This window comes from Peromyscus leucopus, chromosome 8b, assembly GCF_004664715.2.
Source record: "Peromyscus leucopus breed LL Stock chromosome 8b, UCI_PerLeu_2.1, whole genome shotgun sequence".
Classification (NCBI taxonomy): Eukaryota; Metazoa; Chordata; class Mammalia; order Rodentia; family Cricetidae; genus Peromyscus; species Peromyscus leucopus.
The window spans coordinates 12,250,275-12,272,950 of NC_051086.1; the positions used below are offsets into that span (position 1 = coordinate 12,250,275).

General features: G+C 36.8%; 1 pseudogene; it reads right to left on the bottom strand.

The window, feature by feature from the left end:
• Positions 1 to 2,328: 2,328 nt before the first annotated feature.
• LOC114689860 lies at positions 2,329 to 2,959 on the bottom strand (annotated as a pseudogene).
• Positions 2,960 to 22,676: the final 19,717 nt, after the last annotated feature.

The window sequence follows — 22,676 nt, forward strand, 5'->3', positions numbered from 1 at the left end:
AAGCTGACTACCTTTGCGAATACAACTGGAGCATACAACTATGGCATATAGCTAGAATAGTTCTTAGAAAGGAATTTATGAAATGGGGAGAGCATAGAGAAGATCAACAATGGAGATCTCAGGTTTTTTGGGTTCTTTTATGTCTAATAAAACTGGTAACAGAGAAAAAGGAGAAAGCACAAATTACCAGGATCAGAAATGAAAACAGGATCTCATCCAGAACTTATAGACGTCAAAAGGACAATTCATGTCAAGTGAATAAGCAGCCTAACATCATCTTAAATACGTCTAAATTCCAGCTTATTCACAACTGAAACAAGTAAAATTTGAAGTATTTTCCTATGCTTTAAAATATACTTGGTTGTTTAAAATATAATAAATTTATGATATAATTTATGAAACTCGAGTTTGACACCAAGGAAATTCAGAAGGTTTTTTTAAGATAAAAAATATTTGTCTGTTCTCTCACACTCAGTTGCATGATAGTCCAGCTTCATCTCTTTCTGCATCTAGCCTGGGACAGTGGAAGAATAGGAGAGATGTTTCTCATATGTGTAGGTGTCTCATGTGCAATGACATGAGTATCACATTAGCAGGTAAGTGATCTCTAAAACACAATATTTTACTCTTTTATTTCTTATTCAGATCCTTTGTTTATGCTGATACTTGTTTGGTTACTGACAACAAGAATAAAGAGGAAACTTAACTTGATAATCCAGTGTAGGTAATAACACAGACTTAGTAACAGAATATATCATTTGGCTTATATGACAGCAATATAAAAGCAATATAGAAGAATTAGTTAATATATATGAGGAAAGAGTAATTTACATGGAAAGAGGTAAAGAATAAAGTCTACATTAGGAAAATAAAAAAGCGAAGGACTGAATTACTGATTGACTAATTATCCTTGCTTTCCATAGCATTGGGGAGGATCAACAAATGTAATGGCATCGTGCTATGTAACGTAAGTCTCCTACAGTCAAGCCTCTTCATCTAGGATGCATCTATGGGTTTTAATACTTTATAGTAATGAGTTCAGAAGCTTAACTATTGGTAGATTGTGCTCTTGAAATACCCAATAATAAACAATACTTACAATGACTGCAAGATTTAAAGCTATTCGAATCAATAAGTTTAAAGTTTTCTTTGTTTAAGGAATTGATGCAGAAACAGGAAACCCAACTATCTATATAGTTTTCTGGAGTTGCTCCTGGATGTAAATGACATATGAGGACATTAACTGGGGCATTTATAGGTTAGTATCACTATTTGTTCACTTGTCTGAGTTTTCACACTTATTCATTTACCATCACAAGTATCTCTGGGCACAGGTATTTTCATATTCTACTTACAGATTAAAAAACAACAACAGAACTCCAGCAGAGATAGGAATCTTCCTCAAAACAGCACTCTGGGTGTCTGAGACAAGAATCAAACTCACTCTGTTTGGCTCAGGTATAAGCAGACATAACCACTGTGTCATAGTAAGACAACTGTTGCCGTATTTTAACTAAATATTTAATTAAATATTGGTGACACAAAAATGAAAGCAAATAAGTATAAAATAATAAAAATTACAACAAAACAAGCAATCAAAACAAAAGAAACCAAGCTGCAGATTTATAGAATGGTTTTGGTAAATCATCTGTATCCAAAAGGTCACTGAGGATTTGAGGTGGTATACGTGAGTCAAAGAGAAAAAAGATTTCCAACTGGCCGGTAGCGATTTGTGAGACTCAGAGGGTCAGAAGTCAAGATTCTGAATAGCTAAAAATTAGGCACATTTGCACATATTTTACCCTCTCTTCATTATAATGTAACTTAGCCAACATTCAGATGATGGGATATTGTACGTTTCAGATGAAAAGTAAATAAAAATACACTTTTCCTAAAGAATAGGTGGTCATAGGACTGGCAAGATGTCTCAGAAGATAAAGGTGTTTGCCACCAACCCTGACAACCTACGTCCGTCACCCAGAAGCCACGTGGTAGAGGAAGAGAACAGACTCCTGGAAACTGACATCTGATTTCCACAAATATGACATGGCATATGCATACACCTCCCACCACAAACAATCAATAAATGAAATAAACATTCAGAAAATTAAATAGAGTAGATGGCTAGAAAGGTGTAATTTCTTCAATTGTTTATTTTTGTGTGTTATCAATTTGTAGGTTTTTTGTTTGTTTGGTTTTTGTTTTTTCATTTTTTTAATTGTTTTAGAGTGGCCCACCTTCAAATAAAAATGTAACACAGTAGACTGGATTATTATTTTTATTAATATGCACAGAAAATTACTGAAATGGTGGCTATTTGTTGTCTCCCCCAATGGCACTTATAGGTACAAATATGCAGACATGTCTAGACACATCAGATGCTTAATTGAAAAGACGCTTCCATGGCAGTTTGATCCTCAGCTTCCTCATCTGGTTGAATATTCTTCTATTCTCTTGGTAAATTTCTGTATTACCAGATGAAGATACCTCACTCCTATTATTGCTCCTTGCTGAATCTTGAGAAATCTTGAAAGTTTTGAATGACAGAAGAAACATCATATTCATCCTGTTACTTCTTACAAGATTTGGAATGTCTCTGTCTTGTGCAGTAGAATTTAATCTTTTTTGAACGGCACCAGCACCTACTCTAAAACTTCTCATGATTTCTTCAAGATCTAAGGCCCATTCTGGACATGCTCTTTCTCTTCTAGTCATACTTCCATGACATAGGGGACAATGTATTCCACTTTTTCTCATTGCAGTCAGGAAGCATTTTCTAAAAGAAACGTGCTGACAGGCTGTGGTCCTCCATGGTGTCTTGAGCACCTCTTGACAGACACAGCAGTGAAATCATCATCCATGTAGGACATGGTCACCAAGAGCTCCTCAGATATGGTGAGGGGTTGGTGGGAAAGGTGGTGGCATCCGCAGAGGCCCATGTGGCAGTGGAGACCCTGAACCCGACTCCCTGAGAGAGCTTGATTTTTGTTTAATGGGTCTTTCTTCTGTGACTTATTAATTAGCATTAAAGGAGACCAAATCAATTAGAATTTCCAATAAGTTTCTGGGCTCACATATATTGGCATTCACATGTGAGGGTTCAAAGAAATATATATAGCTGTGGTTGTATAGTGGTAGATTTCATTTTCCATCATGTGCCTCCTTTAAAATGGAGTGTCTATCACTTGCAGGATACATCTCTTCTACTCACCAGTGGTTAAGAAGGATAACCGGAACCCCCAACATTATTTATGGAAAGTACCTAACTTCTCCCAAAGATTCGCAACATCATCGTGTATTTTCTATGAGTCTGAACTGCATATGTGATAAAAGAGTTACTGTCATTCAATAAGAATAATCTTTCCAGACAGTGGTTCTCTAGATCATAGAGATATCTAAGCCTGTGTCCTGACTCGGGCCTAGAACAGCTTCTATTTTATAAAGCCGGAACTGATAAATCACCCTGAAGGGGCCTTGTACCCTCTGAGGTCTGGACCACTGGTTGTGAATTTACAGGGTGAGGGATGGATTCCTTTAGGACTAGAATGCCACCTTGGGCTTCTTCACATCAATCAGAACACTTGTAAAGATGCTTCATCACTTCAGACAGACACCAAATTTTGCATGCAATTTCACATGCTTTGGGGAACTCTATGGTGCCCCAAAGACTGTTTCTATAGACCTTAAGCTAAAAGCTCTAGGAACATGATAATATAAGGAATTAACCTCAAACAATTTTCAGGGATTTTCTAAAAGTTAAGCATAGGACATAATTCCATTCAAATTACATTTTCTCTTTTTCATGTACCTGATTGAATACCCATTTTATTTTCATTTATTTAGTGATTACTTCAACAAATATTCATGATTTTAAAGCACTTTTAAGTTTCATCTATTTTCTCATTTTCTGAGATGGTGTGTAAACCCTATACTCCACAGTGTGTGTGGAGGTCACTGGACAGCTTGGGAGAGAGCCACTTCAGAATTACCAAGCTTGGCAGCAAGCTCTCTTCCTCTCTGAGGCATTTGAGCAGCCCAAATTCATAATTTAAAAAAGATCACTATGACTAAATTACTGAATTTAATTATCAATATTTAATCATTTTCAATATTTAATCATTTTCATTATCAAGAATTAATATTTATTTTCATGTTGCTATATTAACTTTCTGAAGTTGCTAAATTTTATAGACTTTCTATTGCCACCAATACCATTTCATCTGCACCATTTTTAAGTAAATATGCAGTTATTTCTAGCTTGAATTAATTGACTAAATAAGTGATACTCCATCCTTACCCTCCTTTAAACTGATTTCTCAAAGCATGGTTGGACTGAAACACAAATTGAATTGATTGAATATGTATTTGAAACATTTTAAAATTATAATTTAGAAATTTTTAAAAACAAATTCTGCAGACATTTCTGGATGTCAAGAGATTCCTGTTTAAAGGAAGCCTTCTAACTGGCAACTGGCTAAATTTAAGTTGAACTCCCTTTCCTAAGAAAGGCCCTACCTTCCTTCTTCCTATGGGGACTTGATTTCATTAAAATCCAGAGCCAAAGGGCTTAATTCATTTCTTGCATGCTATTGTGACTTCTGTCTAAGCACTTTGAAGTAAAAATGAGTTGATTATACTATCATAATACAACTTCTTCAACTGGTGGCCTGACCTTAAAAAAAACAACTAATAGGTGTGACGAAAACTATTAAAAATGAATTTTTAAGATGGTCTTTGGGATGGAGGAGAAAGAAATTTCTTTCCAAATTTGGGCTGTAATTTGTTCTGGTAATTTTACATATCAAGTGGCTTATTCTTGTGGATAACAGTGAGTGTCCGTGTGTTTAAGAGTTTAGAGACATATGAAAAAAAATGAAGTTAAACTGGAGTAAGTTGGAGTGTGGTGTGGGTCAGGGTACACAGTTACAATGGGGAACAGCTACTCCTCCAAGGTTTGAATCTAACAATAGAAATAATATACCTTATAATTAAGAAAAACTGGAAATTGTAACAAAACTGACAACTCTATTCCTCTTTTTAGCATGACTCATTGGCCCCACTGTGCTAGTTTGTAAATGATTCCTGAATATATTCTTAACTTTTCAATACAATATTTTCTTTGTTTGTACATGAGGAGGAGTAGCTTGTCTTGCCTTTCAGAGATTATGAAATGAACAATAATATAGAATAGGACATAATGAGACATTAAGATAGTGTCACGGTTTTTAAATTGTCAACTTAACATACCCACTCATGCTATTTTATTTCCTTTTTCTTTTCTTTATTATTAAGAAATTTTCTATTCATTTTACATATGAATCACAGATGTCCCTCTCCTCCCTCCCCACGTCTTCCTCTCCCCCAACCTACTCTCCATTTGCACCTCCTCCAAGGCAAATGGAATCAGCAGAGCCTGGTATATTCAGGTGAGGCAGGTCTAAGCCCCTCCCCCCTGTACCAAGGCTGCACAAAGTGTCCCACCATAGGCACTGGGCTGCAAAAAGCCCACTTTTACACCAACTATGGATCCTGATTCCACTGCCTTGCTAAACAACTAAGCTAAACAACTGTCTCGCCTATCCAGGAATGCCTAGTCCAGTCCCATGTGGGCTCCTCAGCTATTTGTCCACAGTTCATGAGTTCTCACTAGTTTGGCTGGCCATCTCTGTACATTTCCCCATCATGATCTCGATGTCCCTTGTTCATAAAATCCCTCCTCTGTCTCATCGATTGGAATCCTGGAGCTTGGCCTAGCACCTGTCCAGGGATCTCTGCATCTGCTTCCATCAGTTACTGGATGAAGGCTCTATGATGACAGGGTATTCACAATCTGATCACTGGGGTAAGCCAGTTCAGGCACCCTCTCAACTATTGCTAGTAGTCTAAGATGGGGTCATCCTTTTTTACTCTTGAATTATTTTAAATACTTTTGGGGAATTTCATAAAAGTATACAATATAATTTGAGCATACCCATCCTTCTGCTACTTTGAATTTTCCCCAGGATGGTTCCCCTTCCAACCTCATGCCCATTTCTTCTCTTAACTCACTGAGGCCTATTGGTGTTGTCCACATGTGAGTGAATGTGAAGCCTCCCCTGGAGCATGGGCTACCTATGCTCCCACCTCCAGAACCCATCATCTTTTGGTTTGATACTTACTTAGGGATGAACTTCATGTAGCCCAATTGTGTTGGAATAGTTACCAGCTTATCCAGATCTTATGCTGATGATTGTGGCTGTTTTGAGTTCCTATGTGGAACAGCCCTGTCAATTCCAGAAGATACTCATTCATAGTGGTTATTTCCAACCTATGACTCTTGCAGACTTTCTGTGACCTGTTTCACAATGCACCCTGAACCTTGTGGGATAGGGTCTTAATACAGACGTTCATTTAAGGGTAAGCATGGCACTGACAATTATTCTCTGCACTTTGACTGCTTATGAGTCCCTGAATTACTGGCTATCTGCTGCAAGAAGAGTTTTTCTGCTGATGGCTGAGAGGTTTGTGCTATTTTTAAAGCTGGGACCAATTTTATATATACAATTCACCATTACAGTCCATAAAATTAAAAGGATCTAATGCAGCTCAGAAGGAAATAAAAAACTTAGGGATTGCTCCTTGATCTTAAAGGTGGTGATGTTAATTGCATTAACATTTTTGTTTCCTTTTAAGATATATTTTCCAAAAGAGTCAAAGTATATGTTTTTCTCTTAAATACTTCAACAATAAAACCAAATAGAAATAAATTAAGTGAAACACTGTGTTCTATTAGATTAAAAAATATATGTAAGAGACAGATGATGATAGAGGATAGATAATATCTAGGTATAAATATGCTTGATTACTAGAATACATTTTTATCATGTGCAGAATTCTAGATCTCCAATATAAAAATATATTTTAAATACTTTGACCATCAATGTTATACACTTGATTCTTCCAGAATTTTGAAAGTACATTGGCTGGAAATTAACTTTATGTAACTCAATCCCCAAATCACTGTCTAACATCAAAAATTATGAACACGAAATTCAGGCAAATGGAAGAGCCTTTGGGGAAGAACTCATCTTGGCATCAGTTGCAGTGCAGACACTGGACAGCACTATGTTCAAGTCAGGAGCCTTTTGGCAGTGGAAGTTTCACTAAAAAAAAAAAAAAATTGGCTTAAGAAAATAATTCTAGTTCTCTTCCATAGATCAAGTCATAAACCAAGTAAAGTTTCAGATTATCCCACCCTCCTTTGGCAATGCTATTTAATGCTACACCTATTTAGTTAACCACACGTTCTTAAGTCTTACAGCCTCCTTGGAAACACTTAGGACAGCACATGAGCTGCCAGAATTAAACAGAACACCTGTTTTCAAACTTCCAGCCTCTTAAGATTTTAGACTAGCATTTCAGAAATCCTCATGTATTTTGAATAAGCTCTAGGAGAGATGCCACTCAGCCACCACACTGATCTGATATTGGTGAAGTGCCATAGTCATGGAAGGCAGTATTTGTTGCAGGGGTTGTGGGTAGTTCAGCAGAGGGAGTACCAGATTCTAATTATTATACACATACTCAATAGTTTGCCAAAACCTAAGGAAGAACTCTACAAAATGGGTGAGAGAATCTTGACTCACTCCCATTGATGGTGCTGAAAGTCTAGGGATTGCCTGGACCTGCAGGAAAGGGTAAAAACAAGAATTGGACCACTTCCTCAAGAAAACATGGATTTTGGATGAACTCTGCAATGCTCTCACTGGTCATAAGCAAACACCAAAGTCCTTTCTAATTACTTTAAATCTGTTTGCCATTATGATTGGGGCATCTTTAACCTTGAAAGTGGTTGAGATACTGATTCACTTAGTAATTTACTGTTAGAAATGTTTTGGGGTGGGTAATAGGTAATCTTGTTATGGATAACATAGCTAATACCTAACATGGAGTAGCTGTAGACAAGCTTTAAACTTTCAACCCTTTGTTCTGGCTGTAAAATGTCAGTTGGACCCATTTTGGTGCTTTTTATTACTGCATCAAAAGCATGCTGTGAATTTGTTGCTGCCATAAATGCTTAATGTAAGAGCTCATTGTGCAATAAAGTGTCAGAACACTGTTTTTAAACACGTTTTTAAAGCAACATTTTACAGCTTACATTTTTTCCCACTGCGTACTATAAAAAGTACAGATTTTCAATGTCACATTCATAAGGAGCGCATAATCGTTCCTAGGAAAGCCAACTACAGTGAGAATTAAACAATTTCTCTCCAACCTTTTCATAAACCCTGCTTCCCCCTCCCCCATGCCACTTGGTGATGAACATGATATAGTGAATGGGAGGAGCTGGGTTCTTGAATATAACATGCCACTTAAACTTGAAAGAAGAAATTGAGCATAAGAAGGATTTGTTTTCTCAATGCTTGGATCTCAGACTATTTTTCATGTCATAAATACCTTCATTACATATTTTCCATCCATAGTCTGTAAAATATTTTTTTAAGAGAAAGAATACTTCTCTTTCAACTTTTTTAGATTTGGAAATTTATTTTCCTATATAATTCCTAAGGTTGTGTCAATATGCCATTGTTAATTTTTTTAAATAAAGCAAAGAACTACCTTATTGCACTTGCTGGTCACTTGACTGTTAATAGAACCTTGACATTTTAAGAGTTTTTTTTTTTTCCTGATAGTTTTGTGGAAATTTTTTTTTCATACAACATATTCTGATCATATTTTCTCCTCCCCCAACTCCTCCCAGACCCTCCTTACCCACCCTACTCCCTGCCTTCTTTTTCTCTTGCTTTAGAAATCAAAAAAATTAAGGGTCCCCCTAGCAGTAGGATCAGGGTCCATTCCTGGTGCATGAGCTGGCTTTTTGGAGCCCACTACCTATGGTTCAAAACCTTGGACAGCCTTGAGGCAGGGGGAGGGACCTGCCTCAACTGAATTTATCAGCCTCTGCTCACTCCCCATGGGAGGCCTTACCTTCTTGTTGGAGGGAATAGGGGATGGGTTGTGGGGGGGGGGAAGGTTGGATGGGTGGGAGGAGGGAAGAGGGGGATCTGTGATTGCTGTGTAAAATGAATAAAAAAATTTCTTAATAATGAAAAAAAGAGAGAAAAGACCCTTTGAGATTTGTTTCATCCTTATCTTTCTAATTATTTTCTTTACTGAATTAACTTGTGGTAACAGACTTCTGGTAGTCACACTGAGATTCTAGTGAGCAGAATTTCCAGCTGTGGTGTACACTAGTCCTTGCCTGTCACAAGCTTGTCATTCCTGAACTGCAAAGTATCCTTAACACAGACCAGGTTCTGTCTCTATCTATGATTGACAGAATGCTATGACTTTGGGTACAACACTGTTATCTGTATGTTTTAGGGCAAACATGGACAGAACCAAGCAATTATTCTTGTAATTAACCTTTCAGAATCTCTAAGACAGCTTCCCATGCATCTACTGGCTAGTACATGAAAAACAGCCTTCTTCAGCACTGATTCTTGTCTTGACTGAAAACATTTATACACGATGATCAAGGCTTGGGCCACAGGTCTGTTTGTTCTGATCTTTATATACAAGGGTAAGCACAGAGTAGGTGCTCAGTAAATGTCTGTTGAATATGTAAATAGTTGAATATGAATATATGAATTTAAAATTTATCTTCACAGTATTTCCTAAAATCTGTTCCAAGTAGTTTGGTTTAAGATTCTGAAGTTTTCACATATGTATTATTCTTGAAACAATTAGAGGCAAATTGGCCTTTAGGTCAAAACTAAAAATAATTCTTAAAATAGACTCTAGATTTGAATCCATAGAACTGATTCAAATTGAGAATTTTTAAAGATTTCACTTGACATGGATAGTCATCTTCTAATGCAAAAGAAGTCTCCATTTTTTAACTAAAAACATAAAATCAAGTTCTCATAAAATAGATACTTTTTTTAGAGTGCATTGCACAACCAATTAACTTCTTTGTCTGCAAAACTAACTAAACTAATTTACAAAATATAACATATTGGCCTTCCCAAGAGATGGTGTCCTTTGAAGTTCCTGCCACTAAGAAAAACAATGTGAACTTTTGAGCTACCCTGGGTAAACATACAAGTAAGACAGTGACTCATTCTTATTCAGAGAAAAGCATTTGATTTTTTTTTAAAGCCCAATGAATGGTGCCAACAATAAAATGCCAGAGATTAAAAGAAAAAGCAGACATACAGGAGAAGCCTTAAAAAAATGTTACTTTTACATTCCAAACATTTTTATTTTCCTCTTTTGGCTACACACGGCTTGTATCTGTTTAATATGCATGAAGTTGGCAAAAATAAGCGTTTCCTCTCGCAACAAGTGACGACCCAAGCATTTGGATCTGCAGCATTTCTGCATCGTCTAAGGTATGACAGCTTATCACTCATTTAATTTTTCAAAATGTTGTCTAACTATACAGGTTGACAGTTTAGTTCACTGTTCCTCTAGCCCCACTGATCATTGCCTGAAGAATTTTTTTCATTATAATTGGTTAGAAATAATCACGCCGATGAATTGCATTTCCTTTGAAAATAAAAAGAAGAGATTAAAATTATGTTCTATTAATCATCAGCTTTAGCCCTTACTTACTAGTTTTAAATTTTTTCCCCACGATTTAAATTTGGCTGCAGGTTTACAATATGACATAAATCTTGCTTCAGGAATCAAACCCAAATTCCATTTGTTTCTCCTTACTATATTCTAGGCTATAATTTTATTTCATTTGAGGAATGTGCTGAAATCCCTGAATTACTTTTATTTGAAGCATCTTCAGGTTGATTAGTTTTTCAACTCATCAAATTCTGGATAGGGAGTTAAGGTCGGAAAAGTGAACTGTGCAAAGAACATTAGCATCTAAGGATTGAGTTTCCAAACCTTCCATTCTGAAGTACCATCTGGTACTGACCTCTTCAGTTAGCCATGTGAGGATGGTTTGACACATGCTGTAAATGCCCATTCCTTGTTTAGTTATAAAGAAGAGCAATTCTCACAGTCTGCATACCCATGTTGTTTGACGACTCAGGAGAACAAGAGAAAGATGAATAGAAGGGTGCATGGGTGAACTGAAGGGAGTTACTCAGGGCCACACTCCAGTAAGAACTAGGAAGTAGTCTTTATGTCACAATATTAATTATAGTCAACAGAACTCCTAACATCCCCAAATATCCTCTAAAAAGTCCTGCTAGCTTATTCTATTATGTGCCATTAATAAAAAGCAGGAAAAATACCTCATGAAAATTATTTAGATGAAATCTATTTAAACTGCTTGGTTTTGACAGAGCTCCCTCACTAGCACCACCAGATCAAAGTGTAATCAGTCACTGTCCTCACATCAAGACTGGATGGTTTATCTTATCTTCTGGGACATCAGGAGTCTGAGAGATAAAAGTAGATGCCAGATTCAGCAAGTGTAAGTAAGACTTTACGTTCCAGGAATAAAGTGGCTTGCACAGTCTGAATTTGTTCGCTGCATCTCTTTTCCTGGCCCCACATGTATCTGTGAAAACAATCCCTTCTGCTCAGCTCACCAGGGCTGTGCTTCCTGACTCTAGAACCACAAACGAAAGACCATTAAGACCTTAACATTACTCAAAGCTGGATTTAGATAATATTTCAAGTGATCACAGAACATCCCTACTTCTTTTCTATTTTTGGGATTAGTAAATTATATGGTTTTTCTTACATCAATAAGGCTGCTTTCTTTTCCTTCCCTAGCATTTGATGGGTTTTTGTTGGTTGGTTGTTGTTTGTTTTTAACAAAAACTTTACTAAAACCCTAAGCATATTCAAAAGAATAAGTTTAATCTTTGTAAGTTGATCTTTCAGGTCTCTATGTTTTCAAGAAGGAAACCCAATCAATACACATACTCATAGTTGGCATATGTGAAATTATAGCTCATTTGTTTACTCACTTTTTCACTAATTTAACAGAAATTATGAAGCAAATAGGCATCGATCTGAATTTCCAAAGTCATGATAGTGAGCAGAACAGATAAGCCAAGACAAGGAATAACTGAACACAAATTCATTACATATCAAGTGGACAAAGAAAAATAAAGGCAGTGGTTAGGTGATACAAAGCAATCCTATTTCACAGAGTATGGAGAAGGATTCAGAAATTTCAATCAAATCTTAAGGAAGGCTACAATACTATTCAGGGGTTAAAGTTTGCCTGAAAGATAAATAATAAGAGATAATGTACTCTCATCTATATTAGAGGGTCACAACTCTAAATATAAAGTATCCATTTCTGAGCACACAGATGTTTAATTTTAGGCCTCTGATATGGGAGAAATAGTTATAATTGGACTTATTTTTGTTAAAGCTATATAAGAGTGAATGTTGAAAGCCCTCTAAACTGTCAACATAGAAACAGTTAAATGAGTTATGAGTCACCCTAGCCTCTTCAAACCTACAGAGCACTCAGAAAAGTAGTGCATCCATATGTACTAGCATAGAAAGATCTCCAACGATGAGTAATGCAAAGATACATCATTTATAAATGTCCACACACTGACTTTATTCATATTAGAACAATAAACTCAACATAATCTCTTCTTAGTCTCTCTTTATATTTTTGGGAAAATTCTGGGTATTTATAAAAGATGATTAAAAGTGATCACTTTGGTAGACAGGACTAAATCAGAGGAGCAAAGGAAGAATTTAAATTTTGGTATGATTCTTTTCATATTTCAAGTATACAGTGAAAAGCATACAACCAAGTTCTTTTCTTTCATATATTAATTTTCATTATAAATAAAGATGAGGCAAAAAGAATCACTGTTAACAATTATGCAACTTTGTATTAGATTAATCGATTATGACTAATGTGTCTATTGTTAATAATATATTTAGCAAAACATGTTTGGCAATTAAACAATCATGAGATCCTGGGAATGGCTATAGAATCATGAATACAGAGCATCTTGAGAACTTTGAAGTCAATGACCAAATACAAAGACAGTATCATTGACAACCTAAGGGAGGACCCTGTGGTGGCTCTTTGTATGAGGACACTGGCCACAAAGCCATGGCATCCTGAGTACCATCCCTAGGAACTATACTGTAGAAAAGAAGTATCTCCTCCAAGTTGTCCTCTGAGCTTTAGCACCACCCCCAAATAAATAAATAAATAAATAAATAAATAAATAAATAAATAATGTCAATTTGAAGAGATAGGTTTTTTGCATGTATGATCAATTTTTTAAATGTAATAAAATTGACACATTTTATCTTTTGTGTATTATACTATTACCTACTGGCATTATTAAGCACAGATAATGCTACCAAATGCAGTGGGGTAATAAAAGTGGAGCCATGTTAGGGCAGTTAAATCACACACGCATAGGCAGAAACCTGGTATGAGCCAAGTGGCTAGCACTCTTTGCTAAGAATAATAAGCAGAAATTTTAGCATGTTAATGAACACATATAATAAATACATTTTAACACTGTCATAGTAGCAACTTTAATTTTTAAAGTTAATTTAAACGTAAACCATATTCCTCTGGGCTCTTGTTTATAACTAAACATTGACTAAATCCTTGAATTTTTGTAAAAGTTGGTCATCTTCTGCTTCACTAAAATATGCAATTGTTTTTAACCTTGCTTTATCTGGATGAACTAACACACGCTCTGTATAAGGTTGAAAAAGTGCTTATTCTTTCATAAATGTGAATTTCTTATTGGGGATGTGTGTCCCAGTACCACTTGACAGTGAACAAAATAATTCAAGATGGTTTGAATTAAACATTGTAGAAGGGAGAGTTGCTCAGAGAACACAAATGACATGAGTGATCAGAACCTTTATGAAGAAATGTATAAATACTTTCTCTTAAGCATTCTGTCTTATTATTCTATTAGTACAGTGTGGCTTTGTTCAGATTTGATTGAGTCTCAGCCAATCGGCATTTCCTGTTAGGTATTCCAATGAGCTACAATTCTGTCAGCATTATAACAGTTTCTGATCCAGTTTTGTTGCTTAATACGCTAATGTTTTAGTGCCATGCATCAGGAAGAGCTGGTGCCTAGTCCTCATGTGAATCCATTCCAGTGACTCACTAGAAGTCAACACACTGAGCAGGTGGCTCTGCTTCTGAGAGAAGACCCCTCCCTGCAGGGTCAGGATCAATTTGATATGGTTGTCTCTGATAACTATAGCAGCTCTTTTTTCCCCATTGTGCTGACTGGGACTCTGATTATATGGTAGGACACAGTCCTAGCTTCCAAAACTCTCTTCAAAAGGAGCTTTGGTTAATACTATGACTACTGGATTATGTTTAAGGGTATATATTTGTGTGCATTTACATATGTGTACATGCTAAAATGGAAGTATGTCTTTCTTTTTAAAGAAAGAAAGTCAGAGGTTGGGACTTTCTCTGAAATACTATCTTGTGTTTAACCTCTCTATGGCACATGACTATCTTGGCAAACCAATAGCTCTGAGGTTTTCTGTCATTGGGATGCTCTAGATTCATAGCTTTAGTCTGAAGGATCAGGGTAAGAAACTTCTGTCAGCCTAGCTGATGCATGAATCCCCTTAAATTCTAATGAGGTCCCTCTGTAGTTAACAAGCAAAGCTACTTATGAGACAAATGTGAGTGCCCTGGGGGCTTTCATTCTTGGCTATAAGTGTTTTTAAGAAGATATTTTAGGGAGGATAAGAAAAAATAAGACAGGAAATAGAGAAGGTGGGAGAAATAATACAAAATAATAAAAGTCATTCATATTCAAAGATGTAGTCTATTAAGCAGAGTCCCTGCCTAGCAAGCATGTGCACTGCTCTGGATTTTTTAGTACTACATGGGACTGGGTACAGTGCAAGATCCCTGTAATGTCAAGTGCTCAGAAGGTAGAAGCAAGACCCTTCTTGCCCCTGGCCTCTACAGTAAGGCAAAAGCCCGCATGGAATACATAAGATCTTGTCTTCAAATGAAACACAGTGGCAACAGCAGTGAAGCGCATCTTTAGCTGCTGTTGCTTTTCACTAGTATTGCTTCTCTTGCCTGTGTGCCAGCAGTGTCCTCTGGCCAAGAGGACAGTCCTCTGAGACATTAACACACAGGTTTTCTCACCAATCATACTGACAGAACTGACTATGACTTTTGTTGATTCCCTACTGGGCAAGATTCACCAGGATCAATTTCTTGCCCATATTTACAACCAAACATCAAAGAGGAACCCTATCTTGTGACAGGAGGCATTGATGGTTTGATTTCCATGTTATGTTTGTTCTTAACCATTTTTTTTAAAATGCTACCCCTAACAATTACAAGTTATAACATGTGTATACTTGGGAACTATATCAGAAAAAGGGAACCAAAAATAGTGAGCACATCCACCCAAATGAAACTTTCCATAACTCTGTAAGCCAAACTATGTTCTCATGACACTTGTGCAAAATAAAGTATTTCCAGCATCTAAAAGTCATGCTAAACCCTTGTAGAAAACTTCCTGTCCTGGTTGTACTTAAAGTATGTACAAATAAAGTGGATTTACTCAGCCAACTCACAAAAAGCAAAGCAGAAAACAGATCTGCCATCATAGGTACATAACCTACACAGGCCAAGTGCCACAAACAAAGTGGCCTGAATTCAACCTTGCCTCTGTCAATTGTCATGTTGGAATGTCCAGGAAAACTCAATAATTTTTTCTTAGAGCAGTATTTCCCCCAGGTTGACGAGGCCTTTTTAACATTAACTTAGAAAACACTTAAAGTTATTCTTTCCTCCCCCACACTATCAAAGATTCTATGGATACATTATATAGAAATAAATTCACTGGCTATTCAATATCCTGTCAGATGCTTGGATCTGGCATTTGTCAGGAAGGAGAGCTGATTGGCTGGAGTTCATTTCAATGCAATCAAAACCATAGCCACTATAGCTGAGAAGCATGTGAGATAAATGTGTTTTTTTCCATTTTTGTTTAAAAGGAACTTATTATGTGGGCATCTGCCTTTTGAATGATATTAATGCCAAAGTGAAGCTTTATATTACAAAGTAAAATGAGGCCAGATTTTAATACTCAGCTGAAAAGTATTATCATGCGGCAGGGGTCATGACCTTTGACTCCTGCAAAAAAACTGATTTATATAATTAAATGTAAAGAGACAACTTTTAAAATGCTAACACATTCTTTCTTCCTTGTGAGGAAAATGAGGATGTCTAACTATATGCTCTAGTATATGCCCTGCAAGGAGTCATCCCACTAAATGCTTACACTCTCTGTAAAATTGTGTGTGAAATGCTTACACTCTCTGTAAAATTGTGTGTGAAAAAGTCAAATCCACTGGTGGAAAATGCATATTCCATCAAGACGCCTGAACCACGACCCAACTTAATTATTTAGTGGAGTAGAAAATGTCAGGCAAATGTACACACTCACACTCACACACACATACACACACAAACAGGAACAGTGCACATTATAGAATGGACTTCCTGCCTCAAGACATGAGACCCATACACGTGTTCCTTGTGTTAGAATGAGGAGTGGCACAGGGGAATTATTCTGATATCCAAGGAGAATTCTAATATTGTTTTAATATATGCAGAAGTTAACAAAAACTCTGCACAAGTGTCAGAGGAAAGCTGGCTCAGAGGCCAGTGTGTCAGGCTTAGCTCTGCACTGATTTATCATTCTATCAAAATTTCATGTCTGACTGCTGAATTTTATGTGGAACGGTCATGTTTCGTGAAGACACGGCTACAATGCAAGGTTGAGCCTGTTGCTGGCACTGTAATTCGGGAGGTCTTTGCACTGTGCAGTCATACACGGAAGTCTGTAGACATTTCTTTGTGTGGAATAGCCATAGTGCTGTTTAATAGCAGAGTACTGACATTGTAAAAGTGGTCTGAATGTGGGGGATATCACCTGAGGAAGATAGAGAAGTGGGAAAGCTTTCTACTACTTCAACCTAGAATATGTACTGACAAATATGGATTTTAAAACTATATTCAAGCCAATTCTTATATTCTCTTAAATATGCAATGTCATCCTCATGCATACAGTATCAAGAATCTTTGAATGAAAAGTAAATTGTAGACAAAATCGGAGCTGCTTGAACTTTTGTTGCTTATCAAAGAATGTTAAGTACCAGTGCCTTTGAGACTGTATAGCGGAAAAGGTTTATCCCTGGTTTTGGATTTGGTTTCCCTAAGACTAGCAACAATTGATGCCAAATTCTCCCCTCTCTGCATGCTCCATACACAAGCCACGGAAGAAGCAGAAACCAAAGAAGTCATCCCGGTCCCTTCAGGGATGCATTAAAATGCTTTATGGATAAAGCCTTCATTATAAAACATTCAGGATAAAATGCCAGGAGCAGCACTACTGCCTTGACTTCCCAGTAGTTTATTGTTTATCAGATTTTACAGCTCTATGTTCCTTGGATTTCTAAGCATTTTCACCCCTGGATGATGACCTCTCAAAACTACCATGAGGATCACACACATGTATGTCATGATCCTGTTCCAATGTCTGTTATAGTGACCAGTGATGTAATATTCTACAATTCAGAGTATTTGTAGCCAAATGAGGCCGGTAAAATATTTTTTTTTGCCAAATGTCTATTTTCTTAGTGCTGTTTAGAATCTTTGTTGCTGGAGGGCTTCTCTCCAGGTTCCACCAAGCCCCGCAGTCCCACAATCCATGTATAAAATAATCACTCAGACACTTATATTACTTATAAACTGTATGGCCATGGCAGGCTTCTTTCTAACTGTTCTTATATCTTAAATTAACCCATTTCTATAAATCTATACCTTGCCACGTGGCTGGTGGCTTACTGGCATCTTAACATGCTGCTTGTCCTGGCGGTGGCTGCAGTGTCTCTCCCCTTCTTCCTGTTTCCCCAATTCTCCTCTCTCCTTATCCCGCCTATACTTCCTGTCTGGTCACTGGCCATCAGTGTTTTATTTATATAGAATGATATCCACAGCAAATCTTGGAAGAAATGATTATAAAAATAGAGAAACTGACTACTGAACCCATTTTTGACACAATGTATTATATCATTTTACTATCTTTTGGCTTTGGCTGAGATTTCTATCCTTATAAAGTATCCAATATTCATAAAGAGATATATTTATTAAATGAGAGAATGAATGGAAAACATTAGTACCTATTATCAATTTATTAAATAGCTACATCAAAGGTTCTCAACCTGTGGATTGTGACCCTTTTGGGGATCAATATTAGAAATCCTGCATATACTTACATCATGATTCATAATAGTAGCAAAATTACAATTATGAAGTAGCAATGAAATAATTTTATGGTTGGAGCTCACCACAACATGAGAAACATGTATTAAAGGGTTACATCACTAGGAAGGTTGAGAACCACTGATCTATATGCTACTTGATTTTCTACTCATCTGGATGTCCTGGAATGATGTGTTAGGTATACAGAACTAGAGGTGTGTCTGAACGTGTGTGCAAGGCAGTGTGTTTAATATGTGTATGGCATTAATTTTGTGGATATGCTTGAGTAATGTATTTGTCTACCACTCTGAAATGATGAACAGCTAAGTTTTGTGGAGTGTTTCCTGAATGCAAACATGAAATTTGGCTCTGGCTCAGAGCCTCTATCAGTTTTGATTTCTTCTATTTCCATCTCCTATGTCCATCTCTTCATAGCATGAAAAGTCTATAACTATATTCAGACAATCAAATATAGTTCTTTTATTTAGAAAGCACTTTATGACCTTTGAAAGCATAGAGTCTGATATACAGAGTTTGACTCTCCTTTTTCCAAAAAGAAAAAAACAATCCTGGAATTAGATTTCTCTCATTCTCCAAGCTTTCCAAATTCAAAACTCATCTATCTTTACACATATTCCCATGATAATTTTAATTATCATATTTATCGATTAGATTGCAGGATCCAGGTAATGTAAAACAATACATATTTAAGTATCTGAATTCAAGTTATAATTTATAAATTCATAAGATAAAAAATTCAGCATGTGAAATTTAACTAAGCTAGTAAACTGAGCAGTTCTCTGAAAATAAATCAAGAAAATAATCCCATTTACAATTGTTGAAATAAAATAAAATAAAGCAAGACCAACTTTAAACAAAATGGTGAAAGAGCTTCATACCGAAAATTATATAATATCAGTGAAAGAAACTGGGTCTGTGGAAAGAGTCATCACTCTATCATCCCACCCATACACCTATGACATTGTTCACTAAATAGAAGAGATAATACTAAATCCTTACAGAAATATAAAAGCCAGCAATATCAAATACAATTTCGACAAAATAATAGAAGAGGCAGGTGATGGTGGTGCACACTTTTAATCCCAGTGCTCAGGAGACAGAGGCACCTGAATCTCTTAGTTCAAGGCCAGGATGGCATACAAAGTGAGTTCCAGGACAGCCAAAGCTACACAAAAACCCTGTCTGAAAAAAATGAGAAAGAAGAAAAATGCTGAATAGTCAGACCAATTGACTTTAAAACATATTAGAACAGTAGAAAAAAAATATAAGCTATTAAAAAAGGTCAAGTATTTGAATATATATTTCTCTATGGAAGATGTAAAAATTGCCAATAGATGTATGAATAAATACTCAACCTCTCTTTTCACCGGAGAAATCTACATTGAAACCACTGTGAGATACCATTACATATATGGTGGTGTCTATTAACAGTAAATTATAGATAACTGCAGACAAGAATATGTCAGAAAGAGCACAAAGGAACAGTTGGTAGTATTGTACAGCTAAATGAGAAATAGTGTGTATTCCAGGAATCCCACTATACTACCGGGTGTCTACGGAAAGGAATAGACCTTGGTATTCCACGGATAGCTTCACTCTGATCTTCAGGTCATGTTATAGACAATGGCCAATGTAGAAATGACCTAATGGTCCATGAATGAATGAGTTTTGCACTTAAGAATAAAATAAGTATGCATGTTAAGAATAGAAAACTATCTAGTAGGTTTTTTTTAAGTCTAACTCTTTAATTGAAAACATGTATGAAGACAGAATTGTGCTAAGAGATATAAACCACTCACAAAGAGACAAAACTCTGTCTGAACTCACTTATACATGGACTTTCAAACTGTCAAACTCATAGAAGTGGTGAGTAGAATGGCAGCTCTCAGTTGTTGGTGAGAGATTTGGAAAGGGAAAAAAAAGACATTAGTCAAAGACTAAAAAGTTACAGATAAAAGAAAGATTAAATCTGATATCGTATTGTACAATTAGATAACTACTATTAATAACATATTATACATTTACAAAAATACCCAAAGCAAGAATTTTCATGTTATCCTCACAAATGATGCATATGCGTGTGTGTTTGTGTGTGTGTGTGTGTGTGTGTGTGTGTGTGCATGTGTGTGATCTGTCCATTTGAAGTAAAATCCAGGCTGGAGAGATTGCTCAGTGGATAAAGCACTTGCTGAGTAAGTCTGAAGACCTGAATTCAAATCTCCAACACCAGCATGATGCCAGGCATAGTGGCCATCACCTGTAATCCTAGTGCTCTGCCATCACAGTGCTATTGGGGGAGATGGGGACAGAAATAGGGTATTCCTGAATTTTCACAGGATAGCTGGCCTAGAATTTGCATTGGTAAACAAGAGATTGCCTCAAACAAGGTGGAGGTATAGTACTGACACCTAAGGTCAGTCTCTAATCTCTATGGCATAGGCACATCTTCACTCATGCTCATTAGTTCACACATGCACGTGTGTATGCATGCACTTGTGCAAAGACACACACACACACACACACACACACACACACACACACATACACACACACACAATCATATTTCCCAAATCATCTTATGGGGTTGATGATTTTCTTAAGCCTTCATACCCATTCTCATTTCCAATAAGTGCAATTTGGGTGGCATGAATGTTAGGTCAATTATTTTCTCTGGTTAATGAGTTATCCAGGGGTTTAACTTCTCTTCTAAAATACCATTAATATAACCACTGTCAGGCTGAGCGGTGGTGGCACACGCCTTTAATCCCAGCATTCAGGAGGCAGAGCCAAGTGGATCTCTGTGAGTTCGAGGCCAGCCTGGACTACCAAGTGAGTTCCAGGAAAAGGCGCAAAGCTACACAGAGAAACCCTGTCTCGAAAAACCAATATATATATAACCACTGTCACACAAAAGCTCTGCTATGGAAACTTTATTTAAAAATGATGAAGAGGGGACAGAATTTCATTCTAGCACCAAATATGACTGTAAATTAAATACATAATATCAGCATTTAAATATGTGTTTGGATGTGTTTTGTAACCAACCCTCTTTCTTATCTCCCCTCTCCAAAAGCAGAAAATCTTTGCTATCATTTTATGAACTTGCATCACCCTGGCCAGCCCCAAACAGTCTTGCCAACTGCTCTGCATGCCTCCTTAATACATCTTCAAAAAGAGTTTCCTCACTAAGAGGAATTCTCATGTAAACTCAGAAGACAAATTTCCACAATCTAGATATCTATCTCACAGTTCCTTCTTGCCAGCTTTTGCTTTCCACTAACGAGGCAGCTACAAAACCCAGTTACTGACAATGGTCACCTTTCTCATGTGCCTTGCTCTCTTCCTCTCTCTTACAGTAGGACAAAGGGCAGGCCATGACACATCCATGTGAAAATGAACAAAGTCAAGGGAACAAGGCAGGGCATCGACATGAGTCACCTCATCTAGTTCTCACAGCTGTGTGGATGCACCTGTGTAGGGGTGTTTTGTCCTAGTAACAGTTCAGGCACCTAAAATAAGCACAAATCACTAAGTTTTCCAAGTCTTAAAAAAAAGCCAAAAAGGAATATGGCTATGTTAGTGTAAGATAATTTGTAGCTAAGGACATAAGTACAGGAAGATCTCATCACCCTATTGGTTTTTTTCCAGAGAAGCTGCAGATTCTTTTGCTTGCTTTAGGTGGTTGTTTTGGTGACTAGAATCTCATCAGGTCATTGACTCTCATAACTGTCTCTGAGTTGATAAGTCTTAACTTGTGCTTGGACAACTACTAGCAAGGCTTTCTAGCTTTGATCTGGAGCCATGTGTCCCAGCCCTCCCTGCTTTCCTGGAAAGTAAAAAGATTACTGATAAAAGGCACTGAGGACTCTAACTATTTCAATAAAAGTACACTTATAGTTTCACAAAATGGGTCTCAAATAGTTAGAATAAATACTATTCGATTTTCTCAAAAACTAAGAAAAATCAAATACTGACATTTAACTAAAGCGTATACTTGTCCCTTTGTGGAAAATTCGACAGTATGCACCTCCAAGTTGTAGTGATAAGATGATCCTACCATTCCTACAAAGACAGAGAACAATGGAATAGGACTGTTCTCCATGACTTCTGCTAATTTTAGCCTGGGAGTGCTGTTAAAAGGTCCAAGTACTGAAACCTCAGTTGCCAGCCTATGGATGACCTGAAAGTGATGACATCTAGTGGGGCGGGTCTCAACAATAGGACTTTAGGTCATTGATAGCATACCAACTGTCTAAGTTAGAGTTTCTATAGCTTTGCCAAAACACTATGACCAAAAAGCAAAGCTGGAGAGGAAAGAACTTATTTGGCTTACACTTCCAGAGCATAGTCCATCATTGCAGGAAATCAGGACAGGAACTCACACAGGGCAGCAACCTAGAGGCAGGAGCATATGCAGAGGCCTTGAAAAAGAGCTGCTTACTGG